Source organism: Anomalospiza imberbis, chromosome 8 (genome assembly GCF_031753505.1).
Source record: "Anomalospiza imberbis isolate Cuckoo-Finch-1a 21T00152 chromosome 8, ASM3175350v1, whole genome shotgun sequence".
In the NCBI taxonomy this organism is placed as follows: Eukaryota; Metazoa; Chordata; class Aves; order Passeriformes; family Viduidae; genus Anomalospiza; species Anomalospiza imberbis.
Window position 1 is genome coordinate 8605903 of NC_089688.1, and position 15135 is coordinate 8621037.

The following is a 15135-nucleotide window of genomic DNA, read 5'->3' on the forward strand; positions in this document are numbered from 1 at the left end:
AACCCATGGAGAAAATTTTAAGTGAATTAAACTTAAACTACAGGTAAATTGAACTTCAGAAGTTTACCAGGTGGATGGTGATGCAATGCAGAAGGGCCACAGGAACACCCACTTTGGGAAAGGCTCTTTTCCCCCGTGGTGCAGCTGAGGGAAGGCAAAGGCAGGTGCTTATCTGCTGAGCAGAACTCTGCTGCAAAAGCCCCTTCTTCAGAGGGCTCCTGGCTGCTCCTAAAGACAGGGCTCTTTAACCCCATCTCCTCTTTTCCCCACACATATCACTGCCAACCTTCTTTTTTTCCTCCCCTGTAGGGAGCTCCAATTTTCTGTTTTCTATCTAGGCATAGTTTAGAAAGCAAAGAGCAAACAAAATCTAAATTACCAGTTTTATGTTGCTGATGCTTGTAAATATTTGTAACAGCAACCAAAATATTTTACACCAGAATAGCCAGGTTTTGAACTGTAGAAGCTAAAGTAAAATATTTATTAATATCTCACTTTCTAACAACTTACAGGAAAGAAAAAAACATTTCACTCACCACTAGCACATTTTCCTCCCCTAAACCCTCAAGACTCCAGTAAGTATTAGTCATAATAAGCACTAGAAGAAATACTCAAACAAGTATTTTTGATACTACATTCCCAGCCTATAAAAACTAATGACAGATTTAAATTATGGCTTGTAGTTCCAAAGAGAAGATTCCTGTAGCCAAGAGGAGGTAATTTTCAGAAAGTAAACCATATTTTCTTATTTATAAATTTTAAAATAAAGTTCATCTCATAAGTTTTAAATCAAAATATCAAACCCCAGATTAATACTCAATATAATGTGCACAGGTTGAAAGTATTAGGAAAATATAAATAGTCAATGCTGTAAACTCACATCTTAGATTTAAGAACATAAAGAAGTGCTTCCTTACAGGAAAGCATCAATAGATTTTTCTCTTTACTTACAATTTGCTCTTGATTTTTCACTCAGAGGGAAATAAAACACTTGGTGTAATCTCACTCTGTTTCCACTCCCTGCCTCCCTCACCTGCATTGTGCTGCACCATTTGGAGCAGCGCAAGCAACGTAAATACACGTAAAACCCACAAAACACAGCTGTCCCTCATTTCGCAGCGCTAACTCGGCGGACCAGGGGGAGACAAAAACCCCGGTAATTCCCCAGGAAGCCCATCAGCCACCCCGACTCATCGCTCCTCTCTACACCGCTCCTCTTACATAATCCAAGGAAAGAAAAATAGGTTAAATGCACGGAGGCAGAAGGAGCTGATGAAATCCCACGGTGACAGTTTCTTTTTTCCTCCCTCCCTCTGCGGCGGGGGGGTGGGGGTGCGAGCGGAACCGGGTCACCCCGCCGCTCCTGATGTCATTTCCCCTCCCGCCCGGCCGCCTCCCCCGCCCCGCCGCACCACCGGCCCACATTACACAAGCGCCCGGGGCAGCCGCGGCCCGCGGAGCCGCGCCCCCCCCGCCCCAGCCCGCACTTCGCCCCCGGGCGAACTCCCGCCCCGCAACTTGGGCCCGGGCCGGCGGCCCCGCACGCCCCTCCAGGCGGGACAGCGCCGGGGGCCGCGGCGGCGGCTCCAGCCCGCGGGGCGCGGGGCCCGCTCCGCGGCCCGCACGGCCCCCGCCGCCCCCTTACCCGGCACCCACCTCGGCGTCAGCGGGGGCGGCGGGTGCCGGGCGCGGGCCCGGCCGATGTGGCTCCGGCCGCGGGATCGGGCCGCCGAAGCGCCGCCTGCGAAAGGCGCTCGGCCTGCGGGACGCCTCGGCCCCTCCGGCAGCGGGACGCTCTCGGGGTGTCGCGGGCGTCAGGGCCCCCGGCGCCGCCTCCTCCGGCGCCGCTTCCTCCGCGCCGGGATTATCGCCGCGCTCGGGACGGGCCCCGGGACCATCTCTCCGCCATTTGCCCCCGCTCCTTCCTGCCGTCACGGCGCGCGCCCCGCCCCCCGCCGCCGCGGCCAATCGCCGCGCGCCTCGCTCGGCCGCCAGCGCCGCCTCCGCGCCTGCGCCCATCCGCGCGGTGCCCGACGGGAGTTGTGGTTTGCGCCGCGGCGCGGGCCCCGCAGGGCCCGGGCCCGGCCCCCGGAGCCGGCGGGCGGGTCCCCGCGGCGGGGCGGCCCGAGCCGGGACGGAACGGGATGGCCCACCCTGCTGGGAGCCGCCGCCTCCCCGCGGCCGCCTCCGCCCGGGCCCGCGCGGAGGCCGTGGAGGCGGAGCCAACGGGGCCCGCCGCGGGCAGCCCCGAGCGGCCCCACCCCGATGGCGCCCGGGTCCCGGCGGGTCCCGGCGCACGTCGAGGAGTCTCGGAGCAGCCCGGCCAGCCCGGCCCGTGTGGAGCCGCGGAGGGTCAGAACCCTGCCCGGGAGTTGGGGAAGGCAGCAGGCGCTGAAGCGGCCCTGCGGGCACTCCATGAAAAGTTGGCGGTGCCTCGGCCAGGGCACGGGAGCCCCTGCGCTGAGCGCCGCCTCGGCCGGTACTCACAGCGGCTGCACGGCGCCGGCCTCCACATCCGCTCCAGGGAGGAAACATGCTCTGCTGAGAGGGCCCGCCGAACGAACGCGGTGCACGCTCTGAAACTGTGCCTTTCACGTGCTCCCGCTTCCACAAGCTGTTCCATCCACCCACACGCGTTAGATTTATGCGCACCTTTGAGGCTTTAATTAATGATACACACTGTGCAGAGAGCAAAAACGCTCCACGAGGATTGGATCATGCAGCAAATGCATATGGACATCCAACAGTTGCCAAATCCAACATTTTATATTCTGTAGGTAGTATTTCATAACATCCTTGTGGGATAGAATACTAAGGATGCATGACAAGAAAAGCATTAAGCAACATCACGCAGATCTGGTTTGGTCATTTTTCAGAGGAGTCAGGAACTTGGAAAAGTCAAGTGAAATTCTACAACTTTGGAGTCTAAAATGGTTTCACAACACATGTTCATACTCAAACCATCGTTTGAGGTTTTACAAAACAAGTCCCAAACGCAGAACTAATTAAAAGGCTGATTTCACTGCACAGAAGAGGTTAGATTTGTCTCAATACCTCTAGGGTTTTTTTTAATTTTATATTTACTTAATACAAAATCACTGCCTCAGAATAAGAAGATGCAAGACTATGGTTTTGTTTAGTGATCCTCTGAGTAAATCTGGTCTTTGCCCCATCCCCACTGATGTGTTGGAGCTTTCAGGCATTACTTCTGAAACACAAACCTGCTGTGAACGTGCTCTCTAAATTCAGGATACAACTGGCACTGCTGGAGAAAGTGGAGATAAAACCAACAGGGCGTTGCAATGAGAAGTATAAGTTCCATTTGAAGTTTGTGTTGTGTTTCAGACAAGGTTTACAAGCTCACCTCTATCTCACCACCTGAGTTACTGAAGAACCACTGAAAAACAGGCTACAGACTTTAAAATCCATAATTTGATTACAAAAAGTGAGAAGATTTTTCTCCTGAGAGTATTCTTGATTAGAGCCACTAAATAGCTCATTTAAATTCTAAGATTAAAATGGATAGCTAAACCTGTTTGAGTTTGCAAAGTCTTATTTGGTGACTGATCTGTTAGACAAAAACACAACTGTGAGAGTTTGAAACACTGAGGCTCTGAGAAGTTCTTTACAACATAAAAGTTTGTCCTGAGAACCAGAAAAATGAAGAATATAGCCAGAGTAAGGAAGTAACACCAAGAAACTATTAGGAAATAGTTTCTATTTTGATATGAAGCTGGAAGACTTGAAATTAAATTAGATCTACTTCCAATGTAAAGCCTGGGCTACCTAAGTCACTTATACAGTAACATAGAGAATTTTGCAGTCTAATGATAGTAATTGGATATATTTGAAAGTTCTTACACACCTTAAACCCCTGGGCTAGCTTCATATTCCTAGCTGTATTTCCAGTCTTTGTAGAAACCCCACACAGAGTAATCCAAACCACTGCAGATTCACGGTCATGAGGGAATTTCCCCTGAGTAACAGAGGATAAATTAAACTCATTTATGTGCTGCCTACCCTGTCCTGGGTACCAGCAGATGCCTGTAAGTGAAGCCTTTTACTAGGATGATGATGGAAAACCAAACCTCATTGTGTTCAAGAACAGCAGAGATGTGCCAATTTTACTGCCCCAACATACTTGAGGTACTTTGAAAATTTGACACCCTGTATCTTAATAAGCTTAGCAGTTAACACGTTAAGCTTTGCTATTTCCATTTGCATCTGGCTCACCTCAAATTTGCAAGTACCATGGCAGAGCAAATAAAAGCCAAATCCCATCTGTGTTTGGAAGTAGGTATGTTTCATTCTCAGAGGGTGGAATTTAACAGGCATTTTATAGTTTTTTGTGAAATTATATTACTGATAGTTGCCATCTCCATTCACACACACACACACAAAAAAAAACCCCAAAACAAAACACCAACCACACAAATCCTTTCACCAAAAAAAAAAAAAAAAAAATCAGTTTGGCATTTGTCTTCTTGAGAACAGCAGTGGGAGATATGCAGCCACTTTCAAATTGTAGTTTTTCCCCCTTAAAAGTTTTCTGGGAAAGCCAAAATGAATCCTACAGTTTCCCATTGCTGCCTGCCCCCTAACCCCCCAAAAGAAACCATCACCTTTGCTGCTTATAATAAAGTCAGAAAGCCCTGAAAAACACAGTTCAAATGCATCAAAGGTGGATATAAAAGAGATAAAAACATAGTAGGAAAGAACTCATAAGAGGGACAGAACAGTTATTTGGATACATCAGATCTTAGTACACTCTGGACCCCTCTCAGTTCTCTTCTTCAGGTTCTGTGCCAGGACCTGTGCAGGGCAAACAATACAGAATTGTCCAAATGAGCTGCAGCCTAGTACAGAGCCTTTCAAAAACATTGAAACATTTTAAGCTGTTTCAGTTTCTTCCAAAAGAAAAGGGAGGCAATTCAGTAGGAAAATAGAAGGTTTCCTGTGCAGCAGATACTCTTGGGGCAGATGAAAAGTCACATCCTTCTAGAAAGCTGTCAGGAAGGTTTCTCAGTGCTGCCTCATGGACAAAACATGGCATTTGACAGTAATAACAGCACGACTGAGGCTACAGGTTTGAAAGGGACCGTAGCAGTAGGTATCCTTTATATCAAGTACATGAAGTAGCACCATAATACACCCTTGCTCTGGTCCTTTTCCCACAAAAAGGGAATAAGCTCATAATCCATCGCCCTGTTTCCCTGTGAAACACTACCCAAGAAGCAAACAGTAGCTCATAGGACAGCTCTCCCTAATGCTCCTCAGGCCTAAAATGCTCTCCTCACAACTGAAAGCCTCTCAGTCCACTCCTTCTCTGCCTCTCAGCCTAGTCATCATTTGCCTTTCAAGTTCTCAACTTCCTGTAGTGCTTCCTTCCCTGCCTCTTGTCCAGGTGGGAAGGGATGGGGGTGAAGAGGATGTCCTGCTGCACTCACAGCTGCTGCAGTGCTTTCACGCCCCAGTTAGCACCATTTACAATGCTAAACATTTTGGTGCTTTTTCTTTGCCAAAAGTCACCGTGCTCCTGTTGCTGTCCTTCAAATGTCACAGGCACACATGGGTGAGAGCACAAGGGCCCTTGCCAATTTGATTCACTGGGATGAGAATTTCCCCCTTGCTATTTGCACAGCAAAGGTGAGAGGAGGGTAAAGAGACGCATGAAGTAACTAATTAACATATTTTAGTCAATTTCTCCTAAAATAGTGACTAAGACTTTAGTATCACCAGTAACATGCTGGAGGAAGGGCAGCAGCACCAGCCCCAGCAGCAGCACAGGACTGGGCAAGAAGGACAGGGTTGTACTGAGACCTGCACTGGCTGCACAGAGCAGGCATGGTGGGTTGACCCAAGCTGGATCCCAGGTGTCCACCAAAGCCGCTCTTTCACTGCCCTCCTCAGCTAGCCAGGAGAAAGAAAATATAACAAAAGGCTCATGGGCCAAGAAAAGGGCAAGGAAAGATCACTCACTAATTACCGTCACAGGCAAAACAGAATTGGCTTGGGAAGATCAGTTAAATTTATTACCAACCAAGTCAGAGCAGGATAATGAGGAATAAAATTAAAATCTTGAAACACCTTCCCCGCATCCTCCCTCCAGCTGCAGTTGGGCAGTTTTCTTCTTCCCTTTCTTATATCTGTTATCCCAGAGGTGCCACCACCATCACTGTTGGGCTTGGCCAGTGCTGGGTCCATCTTTGAGCCAACTGGCATTGGCTGTATCGGGCACAAGGGAAGCATCTGGCAGCTTCTCACAGAAGCCACTCCTGCTACCAAAACCTCGCCATGCAAACCATACAGTAGAAAGTACAGGGGCAGGGAAAAAGGAGAGATCTGCAACCCAGAGTACAGCAAAGTATACTTTCTGTCAAGAATATGGCTTTTCTTAGTGAGGTATTTCCAATGGATATTGTACTGCTGATTTCTGACACTGAACCCTGAGAAGAAGGACCGAAAGACACTCAAACAGGGGATCTCAATAGAGCTTTGGATCATAATTTTCAGTAGCTGCCTCCTCAAAGTGGAGGTCATGCCAAGGCATTAAGTTTAGTAACTGAAAGGTTAAAACAAACGCTGCTGGACAGACTAAAGGAATACTTACATCAGTGCAGCAAAGGGCCAGTTATCCATGATTTAAAAAATAAGAGGTCCCTGGATCATGGCATTACTGGATCAGGCCCAGACAAAAAGTTGTGCTACTCCACCTTCTCTCTGGCCTGCACACCCATCTGTTGCAATCATGTGAGAGGCAGCATCGTCCCTGCAATGTCAGAGCCTCTGGAAAGACTCGTTTTACTTGATGAACCAACAGTAGTCATTCACCTACGGCTAAATTCTCAGTGGTTTTCTGTGCAGCTTTTTTCCCTAGGTGATCAGCCTGTAAGTCTACTGGAAAAACCTGTGGTGAAACGCTAGTGGGAAAGCACAGAGTAGCTTTCACCTTGTTATAATCATCAAGGTCAGAACTTTATTCTGCTATGCAGTATATTCCCAGCAAGCTCTGCTGAGAAAGTAACCACCTGTGCTGTTTCCCACTGAAAATTTTACAATGTGCCAACATGTTTCAGGAGAGGAAAAAAAAAAAGGCATTTGCAGTAAGGATGCAGCCTCACTTTAAAATCCACAAGGAAAGTCTAGGTTCCTCCATTCTTTGAACAAAGTAAGTTCCCATTGTTGTATAAGGAATAAAAGGATGCGGTCTCTCTCAAATACCTGAGATCTCTCACAGACCTGTAGGACAACCAGACTGACTACCAATCTTTCCTTCTTCCTGAATTTTTTTTGCTTCCTTTTAAGATCTCTCTGTTTCACTTTTTTTTTTTTTGAATTTCTGTCTATCTTTTTTAGCAACAGCCCTTAAGGAAAGCTACCAAACTGTGTCCACACAGTGCTTGCTGGGGAAAGAAAAACATGGGAAACCATCAAATAATTGGTTCTTATAACAAGCTCATTGGTGCAACTGTCAGTGTCCTATTCTATTCCTCTTCCAGCAATAGGGCAGAAGCCATTTCTGGTGCTTATTTTGCTGCTTTGCTTCCTTCATCTTTTAAAAAGGGCAGGTATGTGACCAACACTTTATTTTCCTTTGTCCTCTTAGTTTTGATTGTTGAATTTGCATGTGGCTGTCACACGCAGATGTGGTAACCTGTAACATTACCTTTTGAGTTTTAATTTACAAGAGTTTTGTTTTCACCTTTGTATTTTCCCAAGTACTTACCTGTACTTTTTAGAAAGGGGCCAGTAACTAAGCACTTCTATAGTAGTTGCAAAGCATTAAAGCCCAGCAATATCAGATTAACAAATTTGTTGGTGCACTGGAACCAGGATGCGTGGCCATTGAGGATTGTGAGCAATGCTACAAAGGACAGCAACATCAACTACAACTGGAGAAGAAAATCCACAGAGAATTAAAACTCACGTAACTAATGAGGTCTGGATGGACGTGTCCCTGAACGTCATGACAGAATTCATGTACTAGCTAGCAAATTAAGCTGATAAAATGAAACTTGAAAAAAAATTAAATTAAGATTTCCTCATGGGAATGTAGGAGACAATAAAATACCTGGTAGTGACTTCATTAGCTTCCTGCCAGAATACAGCCCCCAACAAATTACTTTCACCTTTACTCAGACTACAATGCAGCACCACAAAGAAAGTTGCAATGTCTGTTGCACAAGACCCTGGTATGCCCAGGGCCTTACACTGTGCCAGTTTTGCAAACCTGTTCACACTTAAGGTTCCCTGCATACAATGCAGCCATGTCCCATGAAATGAGCAAAGATCACACCACAGCATGGACTAGAGGGCCTGTTAATGAGTGGTGGCAGAGTACACTCAGAAAAGTAGCTAGTGATAACAAAAGGCTGAAAACATCTGTGCATTGCCTGGATCTTTAGACGTGTCACGGAAATGACTCATTACTGGATCAGCCACATGTAAGGGCAACAGAGCAGGCAGTGCATTTATGTCCAAAACCACATTATTATTCTAATAATACACTGGCCTGCAGGCAGCCTCCTTATGCTAGACTTCTCTGCTGGATCTGTGACCTTGAAATTCTGAGATAAATGTTTATTGTGTGGCACAGTTTTTTGGTTTTTTTTTTTTTTTTTGTAAACATTTGAAAGAAATTGGAGGAATTACTGTTGCAAGAGTTTAGGCTCAAACTAAGATGCTTTGACTAAATCAAAATGTCTCCCCAGTGGTTTTTATAAAGAATAAGCCCTGAACCATGGCTTGGGGAAAACAAAACAATTCATTTTGTCTTTCAGTGATTATACCAAGTGTCTTGAACAGCATGGCAGTGTCTACTTAGCGGGTTTTGTGCCTTTCAGATGGTAGATACTTAAGCATACTTGAAAGCTCAACTCAAAATACCTTTGCTGATCAGCTGTCAAGCAAACACACAGCAGACAAGAACTACAGTTCATTCAAAAGGAAAAAATCATTCCGTGCTCTACTTCAGCTCAATTCTATGCCTTCATCAGCACAGTGCTGCATCTTCTAATATAAAGTGTAAGAAATGTTGTTCCTTAAATGCTTTCTCAGTCTTGCAGAGAGCTGTTTTGTGGCTGATTGGTCCTTCCTGTCCCAATCACTTTCCAGACCCTAATTTTAAACAAAGTCCCAAAAAAGGGAGAAAAAAAATATATAGGTCTTTTGTCTTAATTTTCCATTTTCTCCCCACTAAATGCAAGATTGGGCAAGGGCTGAGTAATCATACAGGCACTGCTAAGTGGTTTCATCGTTGTATAAAATAGGAGGCTTTGGTCATTATCAGCTTGGACCATTCAGTCATGCTGCAGAGGGAAAACAAATCAGAATCTTTCTCAAATCATTGAATTATCCACCAACAGTTATCAGTAGCTAAGGCAGGAAAAAACAGTTGAAAGGGCATTGATCACAGTTCTTCATTTTTATTGTATGCACATCATCATGTACGAATATTGAATGTTCCTCTATGAAATAAAGGTTCAATTAAGCAGAAAAGATGCTTTAAAGCAGTGATAGCTCTCTGCTGGACTCCAGTGACACCTGCTGGTAAACAAAGAAGTTACCAAACATTTCTTGAAAATGAAGCAGTATTAATTTATGTACCTGCCCTTAGGATTGCTAATAATTTTTTTGCAGCTCAGGCTATGAACCACGCTACAATCAGGTGTTAGAGTTAATGAAACAGTGTTTTTATTTTTCAAAATTGGATTTTGACTTCATCTGATTATTAACTGTTTGAAACTGCATTTTTATCACTCTGAAGGTATTGTCAAGTCCTACATTTTGCTACTGGCAGATGTAGATTAAGATATGTCCAGTGTAGTCCAGCAAGCTAAAAATCCACTGGCCTATTTCCAGTTTTACTCTTCATGATTTCATTAATATAACTATAGTCAAAAAGTAAATAATTCAGTACCTCTCCATTTGCTTTCAGGTGCATTCCTTTTAGCACAGATTCCAAAAATGAAGATCTCATGAGTAGATCAACTGACCGAGCTCATGGCTTTGCTTCTGACATCACCTTGCTGTTTGTAGTGCTGAACTGGTTTGTCACAGCTGTGTTAGGCTGGCAGGTCATACAGATATTCCTGAATGTCATTTCAGTCATCACTTGGAAGAGAATAAATACCAATAAACTCCCTAAGTGAGATTTGTGGGACCAGAATTTCAATAAAACCTCACATGATGCAAGGCTTTGTCCACAGAAAATGGATGCATTATGCATGATGTACACTCAGAGACACCTCAGTTGCCAGCTGGGACAAGCAGAAGCAGCACAGCAAGGAGAAGCAGCACCAGAGCTCTGGGCACCAGACTCACCTCCCTTTCTACACTGGGCTCCATTGTGTAAACTCCTTCAGTGTATGGACATGAATATTTCTGTTTGGGACACTGTGACTGAGGGATTCCTTCTGCAATTGACAGGGAAACAACAGATGCAAGGTTTGCAAACCACACTCTTGCCAAACAACTGTCCATAAACATCACTGATGGAGCTCTAGCCATCCCCACTGCATTAGGGAAATTTGCCCTTACTACCTCTGGCAGGCTTAGAACGGTCTTGGTTTCGTCTCTAACACGGAGGTCCTTTCAGATACGGCTGAACAAAGCCATGAAGCTTTTTACCTCTTTGTCCTGCATATCCTTCCTTTGAGGAGCTGAAGTTTCCTGTACAAAAGTCTCATTTGGTTAAGTCTGACAGTCTCCAGTGCAAACTGTCCCAGGACAACAAAAATGCTCTATTATGGAGTGGAGAGACCACCTGGCAGTGAACACCCCCACCACAAATCCACTCTTCAAGGTATCAACCCAGGCATCTCAGAATAAAGAATGCACAGATTTTTTTTTAACTTTTTTTTTTTGCATACCAAATTTTAAGTGGAAAAATTGCTTCTGACAGAGCACATCAGCCAGATTTTCACAGGCAGGAATATTGTTCTAGGTTACTGGAAAGCAGAGAGACAGCAGCAAGGTACCTTGGTTTTATAGTAGAATACTTGCCAATTAAATGCTGTTCCCAGTACTCAAAACTTCTAAGCTGGACTATAAAGACAACAATTTCTAAAGGAACTGCAGAAACATTTTTAGAAGTCAGGCTATAAATCAGCTAAGCAATAGTTCAATATCAATTTTACAACATGTCCACAATAAAGGCTTTACAAACTTGTGTACATAATTAGAATAGGAAGATATAAGAGAAATTGCAGCGTGTTGCAACTTCAAGATCTGCTCAAAGAATGCCTTTTTTGTTTTTAAACATGATGCATTAAACTTTATCAGAGCAGAACTATGCATGATCCCATGGAAATTAGATGCCCAGGTGTTACTCCCTGGCACTCTGCATTTGGCCTCTGGGTTAACCATAACTTCTGTGAAGTGTACGGTGTTGACAGACTGATAGGACTTACCATGGTGATGATCAAATGCATATAAAGGATACATATAGAAAGAACCATCCCATAAAAATCAGACTTTGTACCTTGACTAAACAGAGATTCACATAATATAATTATTATACCAGAATTGAAGTTTCTCATAAATTAGATGTTAATTTCTCCACATGTGGAGCAAAAATATTTCAATTAAATTGAAAAAATTCCATCCAGTCCTCTGTCAAAGATTAGTGGAAAGCTTTCCTTGGTAAATGAGGGAAGCCAAGTAACCTGTTTCCAAGTTTCCATTCAAACCCAGTAGTTTAAATTTCTCATTATTTAAAAAAATACAAACTCAAAGCTATATTTTATGTGAACAGATGCTGCGCTGTCTTCTTGAAGCTGCAGGCTTAGAGGCAGATTTTTCATGCAGCTGCAGAATGAAGTCAACAAGCCCACTCTGTTCCAGGGTTGCTATTCAGAACCTTTTGGGCAGCAATGAAAGAAGATCACATCAATTTCATGCTGGTTTTGCTGCTCTACAAAGAAATGAGCAGCAGACAGAGACACGAATCATGCCTAGATTGCAGGGGGGAAAACGTGTCAAACTCCTCAGGAAAACAAGGTATGGAAGATTTAATCAAATATAACTTTTACAAGCACCTCTTTTACTTCAGGGTACTTTTGGTGGCATGGCACTGTTTCTGTTGCAGCCTCTGCTCTGGCTGAGTTACAGACATTGAGCTGTGCAATTAAGAGCCATGAGTAGGGTCCCTGGATCCCAGCTAGAACAGATTTGACAGACATTGGCCTCTGTCCCCATCAGCAGCATTTCCCTTGTGGCCAATGTACATTTTCAGCTCTGCATCTGACATTACTCCTGAACACACACAATCCAACACATTTGTTTTATAATATTAATTTAATTGTAATAACATGTGCTGGTTTTGAGAGAAATTCCAGCAGCAGGCACAGAAAAACCTCTGCAGGCAGGGAAACAAGGTGCTCAGAGAGACTATGCAGCTCCCATTCTTGAAGGTTTGCAAACCCACCTAGATAAAGCCCTGTACAATCTGGTCTGACCTTTGAGCTGACCCTGCCTTGAGCTGGAGGCTAGATGAGAGACTGCCTGAGGTCCCTTCTCAGCAGGACTATTTTATAATTCTATTATAAACTCCATATGCTAGTAAGTGCCAAGTGAGTCATATGCTTTTTCAAAATGACATTATATATAAACACACACTAATACCTATACATTAAAATACTTTAGCTTCAGCTCTCTAATATTAAGATCCTAAGCTAAAGCCCACAGAATACCTTATTCTGTGTAGCACTGAGGCTGTAGGTTAGGATGACTGCAGTGCATGGCTAGAAAATACAAGTTTCAGCACTGACTGGGTTATTCAGATCAGTAGAATAAGTGTGTATGGCTAGACATTGTTTTTGCATTATTCCAAGGGAGAGGATATAGGGAATTAGCAGCAATTTGGAGGTGTGTGGATTGCCTTTGTTTTGCCACTAGCTAATAGCAAGCCCCAGCATTTAGGGGTTAAGAGTCTTGGAAGCAAAGCTTGGTAAAAAGCAGTTCACCTGAATAGATATCAATGACCATAATCAGAGTTAACTATGCTGAGACATTAACTTATAAAATTAGGTAAAAGTAGAGGCATAACAGAGCTAGAAAGGAAGGTATTGCAATGGAGTCTGTCAAAACCCAGTTACAGAGCTTTGCCATATCCTTGTCTTTTAGGAACTCAGCAACCTGAACCAAGTACATTCATAGTACATTAAACATATGTACTGTAAAATGCAGACTAACCCAATGGGAAGAAATGATGGTGTTCAACATCAGTTCAGAAGGCTGAATGATTTCTTTATTATAACTATGCTATAATACATTAATATACTATATAAAGGAAGATACTGAAACTACATACCTACTTTTATAACTACTAAACAACTTGTGACCTTCTTTTTGAGAGTCTAGACACAAGTGGATTTGATTGGCCATCAGGCTCAAACAATCCTCACTAGAATCCAATCAAGCAATCACCCCAGGTAAACAATTCTCCAAACACATTCCACATGGGAAAACAAGGAGCAGAAATAGAAATGTTTTTCTCTTTCTTTCTCTCTGTGCACCTCTATGAAAAATCCTGAGAGAGATAAAAATGTGCTTACCACACTTATGTCCTGTTTATTTCTACTGTTTTCCCATCTTTCGTGCTGAACTCCAGGAATCTAATCTGTATTTTTTTCTCCAGCAAAAGGAAAGTGTTAGTGTTAAGCATGCCTACTAGCAGCACTGATTTGTCCAAAGTGCCCTCAGATTGGTAACTTGGATATTGAAAGAATAGAGCTTCAAAATTCATCTGGATGAAGTGCTGAAGGGTAAACTCTAATCTGCTCCAGGCCATACTTGTGTATTTCCTTGATGACAGACAAAGTTTGGTCTGTTTCCAACTGGAAAGTCTTTCCCCTCACCGAAGTAACAGCTCTGCTCACTCGGTTGGGGGCCACACCTGTACTGCAGGTGTTTGTTGCCTGAGCCTGCACACTCAAACTACCACTCCATCAGGTAGAAGACTGGAAAAGGCAGAACTGCCAGAATGTTCCTCCTGCTGGTACCCAGTGTAGGCAGATGGGAGCAAACTGGTGTGGCTCCAGCAAACCTGGTCTTATATCCCTCTGCAGGAGACACTTGAGAAGGTGCAAGACAAGAACAGATCTCCTTCCTCTCTGCTCATGTTTCATTGTACTTCGACATGTTACAAACAACATTTACCATTCTGCTTGCTGGCAAGTTATGACTCAGGAGACTTCAGCACATTCCTTCCTAGAGAACAGGGATTACTATCAGATCTTTTTACTGACAAGATAAGCAGTCAGTCTCCCAGGAAACAGATCTATTCCACAAGATGTTAAGGAGAACAGCTTTGTACTTCTATCACCAGCTACCTGCTTGTTCAAATACATGGTTACATGTTTATGCTGACAATTAACATGCCCTGCTGATCCCTGCTTGTCCCCAACTCATCTTTCTCATTAGACCCTGATACAGCTCAGCACTAGACTTGTCTCACAGTGGCTGTAGCTGCCACTGGGCCTTCTCTGCTCTTCCAGCACAAGTCCTGTGGGATTGGTGAGGCCACTTTCTACACCTGCCTTGCTATCATCCTCAGCTTCTGGCTCACCTATATTGCAGAACCACCTATTATTAATGCTTCGGACAGCAATCTCTCTTTTGATCAAAACAGGAAGCTTAAATTTAGCCTAAAATAAAACCAAACACCAATTTGGAAATAAATAAGGTGAACTGGAAAAGTCCTTGATGAAGGCAGTTCCCTCTCCCTGGTCCTTCTCCAAGCACCGTTAAGAAAGCATAAAATACAAGCTGTCATATATCTTAGGTACAGAACAACTCAGACAACTGGCCCATAAAAGCAACACTTCAGAAAACATAAGATCAAGCTTCTCTGCAGCTTTCTTTACACATCTCCTGGCTGGAAACCTGCTGCATGCCCCTAGCACCTTATACAATGAGTCAGATTCAGTAATCAGTAGGAAACAGAATTAGCAGTGAAGGCAAAGATATTCATGCAGTGCAATTTACAACAAGGCATCTGTCTGTGCATGAATTAGTATTTTCCTTAATTATCTGTAATAGGAAATCCCAAGATTCTCAGCTGGCCTTGTCAGTCAATATTAACTACAGACTTGGAAAATGATACAAAAATAGAAAGGAAATTGAATCCTTCAG

The 15135-nt window shown here is 44.1% G+C and overlaps 1 protein-coding gene across 4 annotated transcripts in view; it reads right to left on the reverse strand.

The window, feature by feature from the left end:
• WAPL (WAPL cohesin release factor) overlaps window positions 1–15135 on the reverse strand; it is a 135669-nt gene that overhangs the window by 60577 nt on the left and 59957 nt on the right. The window contains exon 1 of one of the 4 annotated variants that reach the window (XM_068197205.1): window positions 1657–1901. The exons of 1 other annotated variant lie outside the window; for it this stretch is intronic. The gene's annotated coding sequence lies outside the window, so the exon portion shown is untranslated. Of the gene's footprint in view, window positions 1–951; window positions 1328–1656; window positions 1902–15135 lie in introns of those variants that run through there. 2 more of the 4 variants (XM_068197202.1, XM_068197204.1) reach the window with 2 other exon arrangements.